We start from the raw sequence: 13,437 nt of genomic DNA on the forward strand, positions 1-13,437 counted from the left end.
GCCCGAACGTCTATTATCAAGAAGAGCAAAAAGAAGATGAAGAATCAACAGAAAAAACTAAGCCAAGAGGGAGACAATTGCAGTTAAGGAAGACCGATAGTAGACCCCCACAAGGGGACCTCAAATCCGGTCAGTTATACCCAATCTTCATAACCAAAAACTGGGGCAAAGAGACACCTGACATGGTCCCGCTTCATGGAGAACAGCAAAAGCAATCAACCATAATAAGCAATGCCACTGCGAAAGGTCAAAAGCTGCAAACAAGAATAGGTCGGTCTCCAAGGAACCAATCGGCAGGGGATACAAGCCCTGCACCTGCTGGAAAAACCACACTGCAACCAAGGACAATAGCACTGCCACAGCTGGACAGCTTAAAATCACCACATCAAAGCCCCAGGCACCAGCACAGCACCAGGAACACTCAAGGCCAGAGTATGAAACTCAAAGTAGGATCAGTTATAAACAAACAAGGAAGCTAAAGCCACGGACCAACTCTGGCTGTGCAAGACCTAGTAAGGGGCAAAATGGCCCAATCCTCAGGTACAGTAACCATTGTAGTCCTCACCCCGAGATTCGACAGCACAAGACAGCATGACATTCTGAATCAGTGCAACATTCTCCACCTCTTTAAACACCTTGCTACTCTTGACCAGCTACAAACTGGGGATTTAGACTGGGTGAGATTCTTGAGCATCAAGGGGGACACACATGGCGACTCAAAAGTAGTGGGCCTGAAGAAAAAGGAAACAGTACAAACCATCTTGAACAATTCCACACAACTCACCGAGTGGGGCATTGATGTTCAGAACTTATCTTGCCAAAACTACTCACACATCTTAGCACCAGACAAGGGGAGCAAGGGCCCGTGGTCGGTCCTGCATGGGACAAAACTCAGGATTCTCCGAGAACTGATGGGAGGGATATAAGGACAGCATGGGCATCAGGATCCCATGTCAAAACAACCAAAGGGTTAGTAGTGCTATCCCTTCCGTCCCGGTCCAATCCGGAACCACAGGAAGTACACAGAAGTATTCCTAACAGCTGCGAGACCAGGCCAGGCAGGCGCGAGGCCAGGAGATGACCATTTCCTACAAAGAAACTAACTATAATCTCATGGAACATCGCCAGGAGTAGCAAGATCAGTGAGTATAAAAACCTGAAGTGTTTCCTGCAATCATACTCTGCCTTCAAGAGACCTGGGCATTATCTAGCACTCCGTTGGCAGTGTGCTACAAACATTATGTCCGAGCAATAAAAAAGAACCTTTTTGGTTGTCCATCTGGTGGCCTATCAGTTTTTATAAAACACGCAAGCTCCCTCATAGTGACAGGAATACATCTGAATTCACCCAGGCTGCAAGCCCTACAGATGGAAGGCCTGAAGTACAACTCATAGCCAATGCGCTTTCTGATAATAAATTGCTATATCAACCCGGCACAGACCACCCTGAAGGATCAGATCGAGGCACTGACATGAAAACTAGACGACCTCTTAAATAAATACAAATATCACTAGGTTATTTTAGCGGGGGACTGAAACCTGAAGGACCTTGATAAAGCTGTACCTTCATCTTGAGGGTCGGGCAGGGCCATACCCCTTCATGAGCTACTCAAAAATCATAAGCTATCCACAACTCACGCTGTGAAAGAAGCACGTTTGAACTTTGGACAACCACAACCGACCTTCCGGGACATCTCAAGGATCGATTACATCATGGCCATGAATCATTGGCGGCCAATCTGGAAGACTTTTTAGTCGAGGATAGGTCGGAAAGTGACCACAGGCCAATAATAGAAGCCATTACGCTCCAAGCCATCGGAGAGGCAAGAGGGGATGAAAATCATAGGAGAATCCTCAGAAGAAACAGATGGTCAGGCGAGATGGGCACGAAGCTTAAAAACTGGCTGGACCTGAAACAGAAAGAAAGCCTAGAAACGCCATCTTCACCAATAAAAGGCTGGGATACCACTGGTGAGGAGCTACAAGCGAGTTTGGGCCATCCCCAGCCACAACGTTTCAGGTCCAAAATGCAATCAACAGCTGGAATAATTCGCCCAACTAAAGACATACATGAAAGTAAATGACTCCTGCACAAGGCCCTCGTAATAAAGAAAAGAGGGGGTAGACAAATGGAGGGGACCTCGATCGCATAATTGAGGGCAGTCTTAAGAAAGAAATGGTGAGAACACAAAATAGTCCACATAGAGAGAGATTTGATAAAAAAAATGTACTGCTTAAACAGAAGAATCCATCAGATTTGTAGTAAAAGAGCCACTCTTGTGATTTGGCACCCGATGATGACCTTCGACTGCCACCATTTTAATTGACTTTAGTGTGTTATTTCACCCTAGCCTTAATGTAAGACAGTCCAGCATATGCCTGCTTCTCTTCTGTCTTGTAATCTTGCTGTCCTTTAGTGGGAGCTGTCATGGAGTAGAACAGTACTATTGGCTTTGACATGGCCCCATGTCATCTTGTTTTCTGACTTTGCCTTGTTTCTGTGTGCACAGCAGTGGTTTCAAGATGTTTGGGTTAATTATGAGTTCTTACTATTGGCTTTGACATGGCCTCATGTGATCTTGTTTTCTGGATTTGCCTTGCTGCTCGCACATAGCTGCAAAGTGGGGAGGGCATGTTTCTGCTCCTCACTTGTTTTTCGCTCATCACTGACCAGAGTGAACTGGACATTATCTGTGGAATGTGGAATTCTGCCTCGAAGTCAAAATACGGGAGCTTTGCCAGCCTCCGTCTTGGCCTTGATGCAGACTGGTACAGCCAGCTCTGTTCTTTCTCATGAGAAGGGGGCGAGGTTTTCTAGAAGCTTCGCCTCACGTTGAGTAATGGTATTAAAGCTGGGAGCCTTCGGGGGCCAGGTGGAAGTTCACCACAGTATTGACATATTGCTGTGGAGGTGACGGAACTTGTGTCCTGATTGAACTCCTTCCTGGGCTGTTGACGGGCTTCCCCAGCTTGAGTTGGCAAGGATGATGAAAATTCAATCGGTAAGGTATTCCTAACCATTATATATATATATATATATTCTACTCTTTGCTATTTGTATATGCTGAATTCTATTTCAAATGTTCATTTAATTGTTCATTGTAGTTAATTGATACTTGAGAATCTGCATTTACTAATATATTTAGCCTACCATTCTCATTACTAAATGTGTATGTTATTTTAAATGCACTTGGGTTTGTTTTCTTGCCTCGCCTAAAGGGTGTGCTGTGTCCTCTCCTCATCTTTAGGGGGTGCTGCTCAAAGTGCATCATTTAAAGCTGCAGTGGTATTTTAAATGCACCTGGATTTGTTTTCCTGCATTGCCTAAAGGGAGTGCTTTGTTCTTTCCTCGTCTTTAGGAAGTGCTGCTCAAAGTGTATTTTTTAAAGGTACAGTGGTATATTTGGCTCCAGGGTGGTGTGCAGGGTTTGGGTGTGTCCTTTTAGTGAAAAGCACATTCTTTACATCTTGGCGTCATTCTCACAGGATTTGAACGTTCAAATTAAAAAGGGAAAAAACATGTTTTCTAGCAAAATTAAAAATGGATTCTCACATACCAATTGATATACCTTGATGGGAGGTGGTCCCATTTGGTGTGCATGCCCATGAGTGGCCTAATTGTGCTGGGTTGAGTGGGAATTGGAGTGTGTGTTTAGCTGACGCTGAACCAGCACAAGGGGTTGCGTATTTGCAAAAAGTTCCTGTGAAAAAAGAAGAGGAGCTTGCTACGGTAGGAAGAAGAGGCTGGATCCCAAATGCTTTTTGTAAAATGCATGAAAAATATGTTCAGCTGCAGAGTGGACTCCTTTATTGTCCCCACATCCTGTTTAGTTATTGAAACAAGGTTGGTGTACAGTTCACCTCGGCCCTGCCTTTCAAAGTCATCCTTAATGTATTTGTGCCAAGGGATGCAGAGCGCGTGGTCAAAAGTCATACACTCCTTTAAAGTCATATAACTTAGGGTCAGGTCCTTGCTCTCAACTACCTGGATGTCATCTCAGGGGATATGAAAAACGAACGAAAGTTAGTGCACAGCCTTAGTTCATAATATTCAACATAGGTTAAATCCAATTGAGGGTGCTGCCTGGGTAACGCCTCTTGTCCAGGACGTCTTGTTAATAGTTACCACAACAGTGCTTCTAATTAAAAATCAGTCGCATCCCCTGGTGCACACCTTCTCTCCTTAGTAGTGAAACACGGATTCCTTATTTACTAAAAGAATGTTGTCTTCGAAATTTCCATTGAAACAATTTGCTTTATTGTTTTTTTCCACTTCATTTATTATTTTCTCATGAAATTCATCTTCATTCCATATTTATGTGGTATATTTACATAACATCAGAGATTCTTATTGCTTTATCCAATGCATTTCGGGTTTACATAGCGCGCTTTGTTGCTTGTCAGCCCTGTTATACCTGCCTCTATCTCCCCCAGCCCAAAGATCAGTGTGGTAGAAACTGCTTCCTGACCGGACTCGCTATTCAGCTCTGGGGGGTTCTCAAACATTCCCAGTCATCCTCCGTGATGTGTGCACATATAACGCTTAATTCAACACTCTCAAGGAACGGGCTATTAATGTTGCTCCAAAATCTCGAGCTATTCTTAGGAATACTTGCCTCGAGCAACTCTCTCCAGGCCTCCTCCTTCAGAGTAGACTTGCGCTTGGCCAGTTTTGTCTTGTAATCCCTGCGGCAGACCCTGACTAAGGTCTGATTTCTAGGACTCCTGCCAAGAGCTTCCCGCAGGGATCTTGCCGCCTTTGAACATGAAGAATCGTACCACCTAGGGGTGCGAGAGACTGTTCTGCGCGCTGGGGCACTTAGGAGATCACTGACTTTGGAAGAGATGGTATTAAAGGCACTAATGATCGCCCCTGGATAAGTATGTGGTGAAGTACATATGGCCAGTTCGCTTGCACAATGATCTATAACCAGTTTAGGAGAAGCGTCCAGAGAGGTCTGTGTCCATTTAAGTCTTCGTTTACCATCTGTCGGTCTTAATGACCCCTTGTCCACAATACCCCGTTTAGATAACACTATTGGATTTTGCATTTCAACACACAATGGGTTATACAGCAGGTCTGGGAGCACACCGCTCACCTATCAGGCAAATGTCAGTAGAGATTACAGACTTAGTTTTAGGGGTTTGCTGAGTAGGTTGCCAAAATCGTATCAGGTCAGGTACAGCTCACTGGCACACAGGTGCTTCGTCCACGAGCTCGTCAGCTCCATGACATATGGGAGTACTTTTAAATAAACAGTAGGTCTGGGAGCACACCGCTCACCTATCAGGCAAGGTTCGCCCCTGGCATTCTGGGTGATGCAGTCTCTGGTAGTTCACCTCGTAGAAATGTTGTCGAGTGTTTCGCCAAAGTTGGCGCAGATGGTGCTGATCTCTAGACACTGGTGTTTCAGGTTCATTAACCTTCATCAGTAGAGATTACAGACTTAGTTTTAGGGGTTTGCTGAGTAGGTTGCCAAAATCATATCAGGTCAGGTACCGCTCAGTGGCACGCAGGTGCTTCGTCCACGAGCTCGTCAGCTCCATGACTCACGGGAGTACTTTTAAATAAACAGCAGGTCTGGGAGTACACCGCTCACCTATCAGGCAAGGTTCACCCCTGGCATTCTGGGTGATGCAGTCTCTGGTAGTTCGCCTCGTAGAAATGTTGTCGAGTGTTTCGCCAAAGTAGGCGCAGATGGTGCTGATCTCTAGACACCAGTGTTTCAGGTACATTAACCCTCGTCAGTAGAGATTACAGACTTAGTTTTAGGGGTTTGCTGAGTAGGTTGCCAAAATCGTATCAGGTAAGGTACCGCTAACTGGCACGCAGGTGCTTCGTCCACGAGCTCGTCAGCTCCATGATTCACGGGAGTACTTTTAAATAAACTGCAGGTCTGGGAGCACACCGCTCACCTATCAGGCAAGGTTCACCCCTGGCATTCTGGGTGATGCAGTCTCTGGTAGTTTGCCTCGTAGAAATGTTGTCGAGTGTTGCGCCAAAGTTGGCGCAGATGGTGCTGATCTCTAGACACCGGTGTTTCAGGTTCATTTACCTTCGTTAGTAGAAAATACATACTTAGTTTTAGGGGTTTGCTGAGTAGGTTGCCAAAATCGTATCATGTCAGGTACCGCTCACTGGCACGCAGGTGCTTCGTCCACGAGCTCCTCAGCTCCATGACTCAGGGGAGTACTTTTAAATAAACAGCAGTTCTGGGAGCACACGGCTCACCTATCAGGCATGGTTCGCCCCTGGCATTCTGGGTGATGCAGTCTCTGGTAGTTCGCCTCGTAGAAATGTTGTCAAGTGTTTCGCCAAAGTTGGCGCAGATGGTGCTGATCTCTAGACACCGGTGTTTCAGGTTTATTAACGTTCGTCAGTAGAGATTACAGACTTAGTTTTAGGGGTTTGCTGAGTAGGTTGCCAAAATCGTATCAGGTCGGGTACCGCTCACTGGCACGCAGGTATTTCGTCCATGAGCTCGTCAGCTCCATGGCTCACGGGAGTACTTTTAAATAAACAGCAGGTCTGGGAGTACACGGCTCACCTATCAGGCAAGGTTCTCCCCTGGCATTCTGGGTGATGCAGTCTCTGGTAGTTCGCCTCCTAAAAATGTTGTCGAGTGTTTCGCCAAAGTTGGCGCAGATGGTGCTGAACTCTAGACACCGGTGTTTCAGGTTCATTAACCTTCGTCAGTAGAGATTACAGACTTAGTTTTAGGGGTTTGCTGAGTAGGTTGTCAAAATCGTATCAGGTCAGGTACCGCTCACTGGCACGCAGGTGCTTCGTCCACGAGCTCGTCAGCTCCATGACTCACGGGAGTACTTTTAAATAAACAGGAGGTCTGGGAGCACACCACTCACCTATCAGGCAAGGTTCGCCCCTGGCATTCTGGGTGATGCAGTCTCTGGTAGTTCGCCTCGTAGAAATGTTGCCGAGTGTTTCGCCAAAGTTGCCGCAGATGTTGCTGATCTCTACACACCGGTGTTTCAGGTTCATTAACCTTCGTCAGTAGAGATTACAGACTTAGTTTTAGGGGTTTGCTGAGTAGGTTGCCAAAATCGTATCAGTTCAGGTACCGCTCACTGGCACGCAGGTGCTTCGTCCACGAGCTCGTCAGCTCCATGACTCACGGGAGTACTTTTAAATAAACAGCAGTTCTGGGAGCACACCGCTCACCTATCAGGCAAGGTTCACCCCTGGCATTCTGGGTGATGCAGTCTCTGGTAGTTCGCCTCGTAGAAATGTTGTCAAGTGTTTCGCCAAAGTTGGCGCAGATGGTGCTGATCTCTAGACACCGGTGTTTCAGGTTCATTAACCTTTGCCAGTAGAGATTACAGACTTAGTTTTAGGGGTTTGCTGAGTAGGTTGCCAAAATCGTATCAGTTCAGGTACCTCTCACTTGCACGCAGGTGCTTCGTCCACGAGCTCGTCAGCTCCATGACTCACAGGAGTACTTTTAAATAAACAGCAGTTCTGGGAGTACACCGCTCACCTATCAGGCAAGGTTCGCCCCTGGCATTCTGGGTGATGCAGTCTCTGGTAGTTCGCCTCGTAGAAATGTTGTTGAGTGTTTCGCCAAAGTTGGCGCAGATGGTGCTGATCTCTAGACACCGGTGTTTCAGGTTCATTAACCTTCGTCAGTAGAGATTACAGACTTAGTTTTAGGGGTTTGCTGAGTAGGTTGTCAAAATCGTATCAGGTCAGGTACCGCTCACTGGCACGCAGGTGCTTCGTCCACGAGCTCGTCAGCTCCATGACTCACGGGAGTACTTTTAAATAAACACCAGTTCTGGGAGCACACCGCTCACCTATCAGGCAAGGTTCGCCCTTGGCGCTCTGGGTGATGCAGTCTCTGGTAGTTCGCCTAGTAGAAATGTTGTCGAGTGTTTCGCCAAAGTTGGCGCAGATGGTGCTGATCTCTAGACACCGGTGTTTCAGGTTCATTAACCTTCGTCAGTAGAGATTACAGACTTAGTTTTAGGGGTTTGCTGAGTAGGTTGCCAAAATCGTATCAGGTCAGGTACCGCTCACTGGCACGCAGGTGCTTCGTCCACGAGCTCGTCAGCTCCATGATTCACGGGAGTACTTTTAAATAAACTGCAGGTCTGGGAGCACACCGCTCACCTATCAGGCAAGGTTCGCCCTTGGCATTCTGGGTGATGCAGTCTCTGGTAGTTCGCCTCGTAGAAATGTTGTCGAGTGTTGCGCCAAAGTTGGCGCAAATGTTGCTGATCTCTAGACACAGGTGTTTCAGGTTCATTAACCTTCGTCAGTAGAGATTACAGACTTTAGTTTTAGGGGTTTGCTGAGTAGGTTGCCAAAATTGTATCAGGTCAGGTACCGCTCACTGGCACGCAGGTGCTTCGTCCACGAGCTCGTCAGCTCCATGATTCACGGGAGTACTTTTAAATAAACTGCAGGTCTGGGAGCACACCGCTCACCTATCAGGCAAGGTTCGCCCTTGGCATTCTGGGTGATGCAGTCTCTGGTAGTTCGCCTCGTAGAAATGTTGTCGAGTGTTGCGCCAAAGTTGGTGCAGATGGTGCTGATCTCTAGACACCGGTGTTTCAGGTTCATTAACCTTCGTTAGTAGAAAATATATACTTAGTTTTAGGGGTTTGCTGAGTAGGTTGCCAAAATCGTATCATGTCAGGTACCGCTCACTGGCACGCAGGTGCTTCGTCCACGAGGTCGTCAGCTCCATGATTCACAGGAGTACTTTTAAATAAACAGCAGGTCTGGGAGCACACCGCTCACCTATCAGGCAAGGTTCGCCCCTGGCATTCTGGGTGTTGCAGTCTCTGGTAGTTCGCCTCGTAGAAATGTTGTCGAGTGTTTCGCCAAAGTTGGCGCAGATGGTGCTGATCTCTAGACACCGGTGTTTCAGGTTCATTAACCTTCGTCAGTAGAGATTACAGACTTAGTTTTAGGGGTTTGCTGAGTTGGTTGTCAAAATCGTATCAGGTCAGGTACCGCTCACTGGCACGCAGGTGCTTCGTCCACGAGCTCGTCAGCTCCATGGCTCACGGGAGTACTTTTAAATAAACAGCAGGTCTGGGAGCACACCACTCACCTATCAGGCAAGGTTCGCCCCTGGCATTCTGGGTGATGCAGTCTCTGGTAGTTCGCCTCGTAGAAATGTTGTCGAGTGTTTCGCCAAAGTTGGCACAGATGTTGCTGATCTCTAGACACCAGTGTTTCAGGTTCATTAACCTTCGTCAGTAGAGATTACAGACTTAGTTTTAGGGGTTTGCTGAGTAGGTTGCCAAAATCGTATCAGGTCAGGTATCGCTCACTGGCACGCAGGTGCTTTGTCCATGAGCTCATCAGCTCCATGACTCACGGGAGTACTTTTAAATAAACAGCAGGTCTGGGAGCACACCGCTCACCTATCAGGCAAGGTTCACCCCTGGCATTCTGTGTGATGCAGTCTCTGGTAGTTCGCCTCGTAGAAATGTTGTCGAGTGTTTCGCCAAAGTAGGCGCAGATGGTGCTGTTCTCTAGACACCGGTGTTTCAGGTTCATTAACCTTCGTCAGTAGAGATTACAGACTTAGTTTTAGGGGTTTGCTGAGTAGGTTGTTCACATCTAACATGGGCTTCGATTGGAATTCATAGAGCATATTATCAAGGCCATTATCGCCGCTTTATCGGCAGTTTCCTGCCGATAAAAGCGGCGATAATGCATCGCCTGTCCTTGATAATATGCCCCTAAATTCTTGGTGGGAGGTGTTTGGTATCATTTGGATGGCATTGTGAATGTTGCATTGAAAGCAAAACATTGCTTAACACATACTTTTGAAATGGGCTAGTATTTTCGTTGCTGCTGTAAGAAAGCTATGTGTGCTTCTCTTATTTTGTGAACAAAAAGGGTGTAAATACAATAACAGCAACGCTTATGGGTTAGATGTGCATGTTACAAATACCACACCAAAGTAAAACAAATTAACTTACAAGCGTGATTAGTAAATAGCCTTAACCTACCATAAGGACAAACAAGGAAAACTTCCTAAATAAAGCCATAAACGAGCATTGAAAAATGTCACCATGTCCTTAGAGTAAATACATAAGGAACACACACTGACTCTAAAATACAAGGGGCCTCATTTATGAAAAGTGACGCATCGCTGCTTGAAAACAGCGATGCGTCACCTTTCACTGCGTTCTCCCTGCGACACTAATGATGCGTCATATTTACAGTATGACGCATCATGTCGCAAGGAGTCACAGATACGTCAGTATTTCTGACATATCTGTAGCCGCAAAAGTGACGCATTGCTGGAGTGTGTCACAAAAGTACTTTCACATGGGGCAAGCCCCATGTGAAAGGGCCTGCGTCAGTCTTACGCCTGCCATGAGGCAGGCGTTAGATTTTGATGCATTAGCGTCCAAGAAATGGCGCAGTGAAATCTTATAGATTTCATTGCGTCACTTCTATGACTCTTTCTTGCGACAAAATGCCCCCCTTGCATACATTATACCTGGCGCAGGTATAGTGTGGCGCAGGGGTTTACAAAGTGACGCATCTACCTAGATGCGTCACTTTGTAAATGTGGTGCAACATGGCACATTTTTTACTCCACTTGACGCACCATCGGCGTAAAAGTGACGCAAGGGCTCACAATTGAGTCCCCAGGTACACTTCCTTCCGGCTTATACAGTCTAACTTAAAGACTGCTTAAGTACCATGACCAACAAAAAAACAACTAGGACAATGTAACCATTCTCTAAATGTCATGACTTTGATGGGCAGCTCATCCAACCAATGGTACATCATGAAAAACCAATGGAAGCCAATGGCTGAAATGGGTTGACCAAAACTCTCTAGGGCATATTCTCCAGGACTTATCGCCGAGTTATCAGCACTTTATCGCAGCCAAAGGGTGATAAATTTATCGCCCCATTCACAAGCTGCTGCTAACAGCCCATATCACCAGTTTACCTGCAATAGCATCCGCAAAAAACATCGCCACAGATGACCCCGGAATCTATCACTAATGAGATGCAGAGTAGGCGTTCCCTTGCAAAAAGCTGCAACAACACCACTCTGCAACATTCACAACAACCAGCCAGATCGGCGATAAGAACCCAAAACAGGAAATAAGGCATGTTAGCAGCAGTAAATTAACACCTGCTCTGACTTGGTGTAAATGGGGATGACAACCTACACCAGAAAAGGGAGCCCAGCCTAGAGCCACACCAGAAGATCTACAGATGTCATGGAGCTACTGATCATGTAGCTCGGAGCCCCAAGAGGGCCACAACACCCACCGCCACCACTAAGCATGGGCGGATTTTGCGAATTGGCAATCCGCGAACTTGCGTATTTACGGATTCGCAATCCGCAAAATCCGCGAACTCTCGCAAATTTGCGGATTTTTTTTTTTGTGTTCGCAAGGGTTTCTGCCAGTTCGCGAGGGTTGTGTACCAGTTTGCAATTGCGAACTTACTTGTCGGCTCGCAACGGCCGCGACTATGTTGTTTCTACGTCTGGTTCATCATCACAGGTTCACAGCACCCTCTGTTTCACCACTGCCACCCTCTGGTACACCCATGCCACCCTCTGGTACATCACTGCCACCCTCTGGTTGGTTTATCACTGTAGATTATGGGGGTGAAAAAAAGCAAGCACACCTGCCCTGCCTCAACTGACATGAATTAATTTGGGGTTGATTAATGTGTCACTGAATTTAAACTTCCAGTCTGGCTGGCACCTGCTTCCTTATCTGTAATTTGCTTTCTGTTGCAGTGCAATTTTTTTTCACAGGACCTTTGTGGCCTACTTGTAGCTATTCTCTGAGCCTGCTGTGAGGGTCAGAGCAGGGTCATAGAATAGTTGCAAGTAGGCAACTGAACTCTGAAGGGGCCCCTCAGGAAGCACTACAGGGAATGGTTACTAATGATAAGATTGAACTTTTGCACCTGCTGAGTGCTTTCAGTTTTGTCTGTAATTGCTTTCTGTTGCAGTGTAATTTTTTTAACAGGACCTTTGTTGTATACTTGTAGCTATTCTCTGAGCCTGCTGTGAGGGTCAGAGCAGGGTCATAGAATAGTTGCAAGTAGGCAAATGAACTCTGAAGGGGCCCCTCAGGAAGCACTACAGGGAATGGTTACTAATGATAAGATTGAACTTTTGCACCTGCTGAGTACTTTCAGTTTTGCAAAAATCCAAATATCAAGCAGCATCCACAAAAAGTAATCCTTCCAGGTCAAGATCCAAATCAAAGTGACCAGCACATGAAGAAAGCACTGGGAAGAGCCTGCTGGACAGGAACAGGAAGTTGGAGACTGTGGGGCACTTCCTTCCTCCCCCCCCCCAAAAATGGACTCCTTGCAAAGAAAAAGTGCAGGCAAATGTCAACCTGAGGAGTTATTCTGATAAAAATCATAATTTTCAAGGTTTATGCTGCCTGCTGGTGAATTTCTTGTGCGAAATTGCAAATTTTGCAATCTCGCAATTGCGAGATTGTCGCTGCCCGCCGCATCTACGTGTTCGCAAGTGTTTACTCCCGCGAAATTGTATAGTATTCTAGTGGGCAAGTGCGACCAAGCAAAAAATCCGCTTCGCACGGATTTTACGAATTTTCGGCAAGTTTGCGAGAGTTCGCGGATTGCGAATTTGCCGAAAATCCGCAAAATCCGCGAGCGGAACGGATTTGATGCTCATGCTTAGCCACCATCCCCATGCCCACCCCTCCCCCCCCCCCGGACAACCAGAGAGGCAGCGCAGAAAAAGGACAGCGGACCTTCAGGAAACGCAACAGCCTCACAGACTTTACACCAGAGAATGGCATTGCCCACTACAGGCTCAAAAGGACACCCATTCTCCGCATTGTGAACATTACTGCCCACAGGCTGATGGTACCAGCACAGTGGACAACCAACATCCCACCTCAAAAAAAGCTACTGGCTGTGCTGCATCTGTTGACCTATGGTACCTTCCAACCAACAACTGCCAGAGTCGAGGAGTCTCACAGCCAGCCCTATCCAAGTTCCTCACACCTGTCCTGGATGCCATAATCAGCTTGGTACCCCTGTACCTATACTTCCCCCGCACTGCTCAGGAACAGCTGGAGACCAAGCAAGGCTTCTACGCCATAGCTGGCTTCCCGCACGTGTTGGGGCAATTGACTGCACACATGTCCTAATTGTGCCCCCTGCCGACACTGCACACAATTACTGCAACAGAAAGCACACTCATTCCATCAATGTGCAAGCAATATTGGACCACCGGGGACTCTACATTATCAATGATGTTACCAACTACCCAGGCAGTGTGCATGATTCATATATCGTACGACAGTCCATCATCACAAAAATGCACTTTCGTTGGTAAGTACCAAATGAACACACCACACACCTCAACTCCACAATCATACAAATCACAACTCTGGGAATGCACACGTTACAATCTCACATACAACATGTCAAACA

This window comes from Lissotriton helveticus, chromosome 8 (genome assembly GCF_964261635.1).
Source record: "Lissotriton helveticus chromosome 8, aLisHel1.1, whole genome shotgun sequence".
NCBI classification, from domain to species: Eukaryota; Metazoa; Chordata; class Amphibia; order Caudata; family Salamandridae; genus Lissotriton; species Lissotriton helveticus.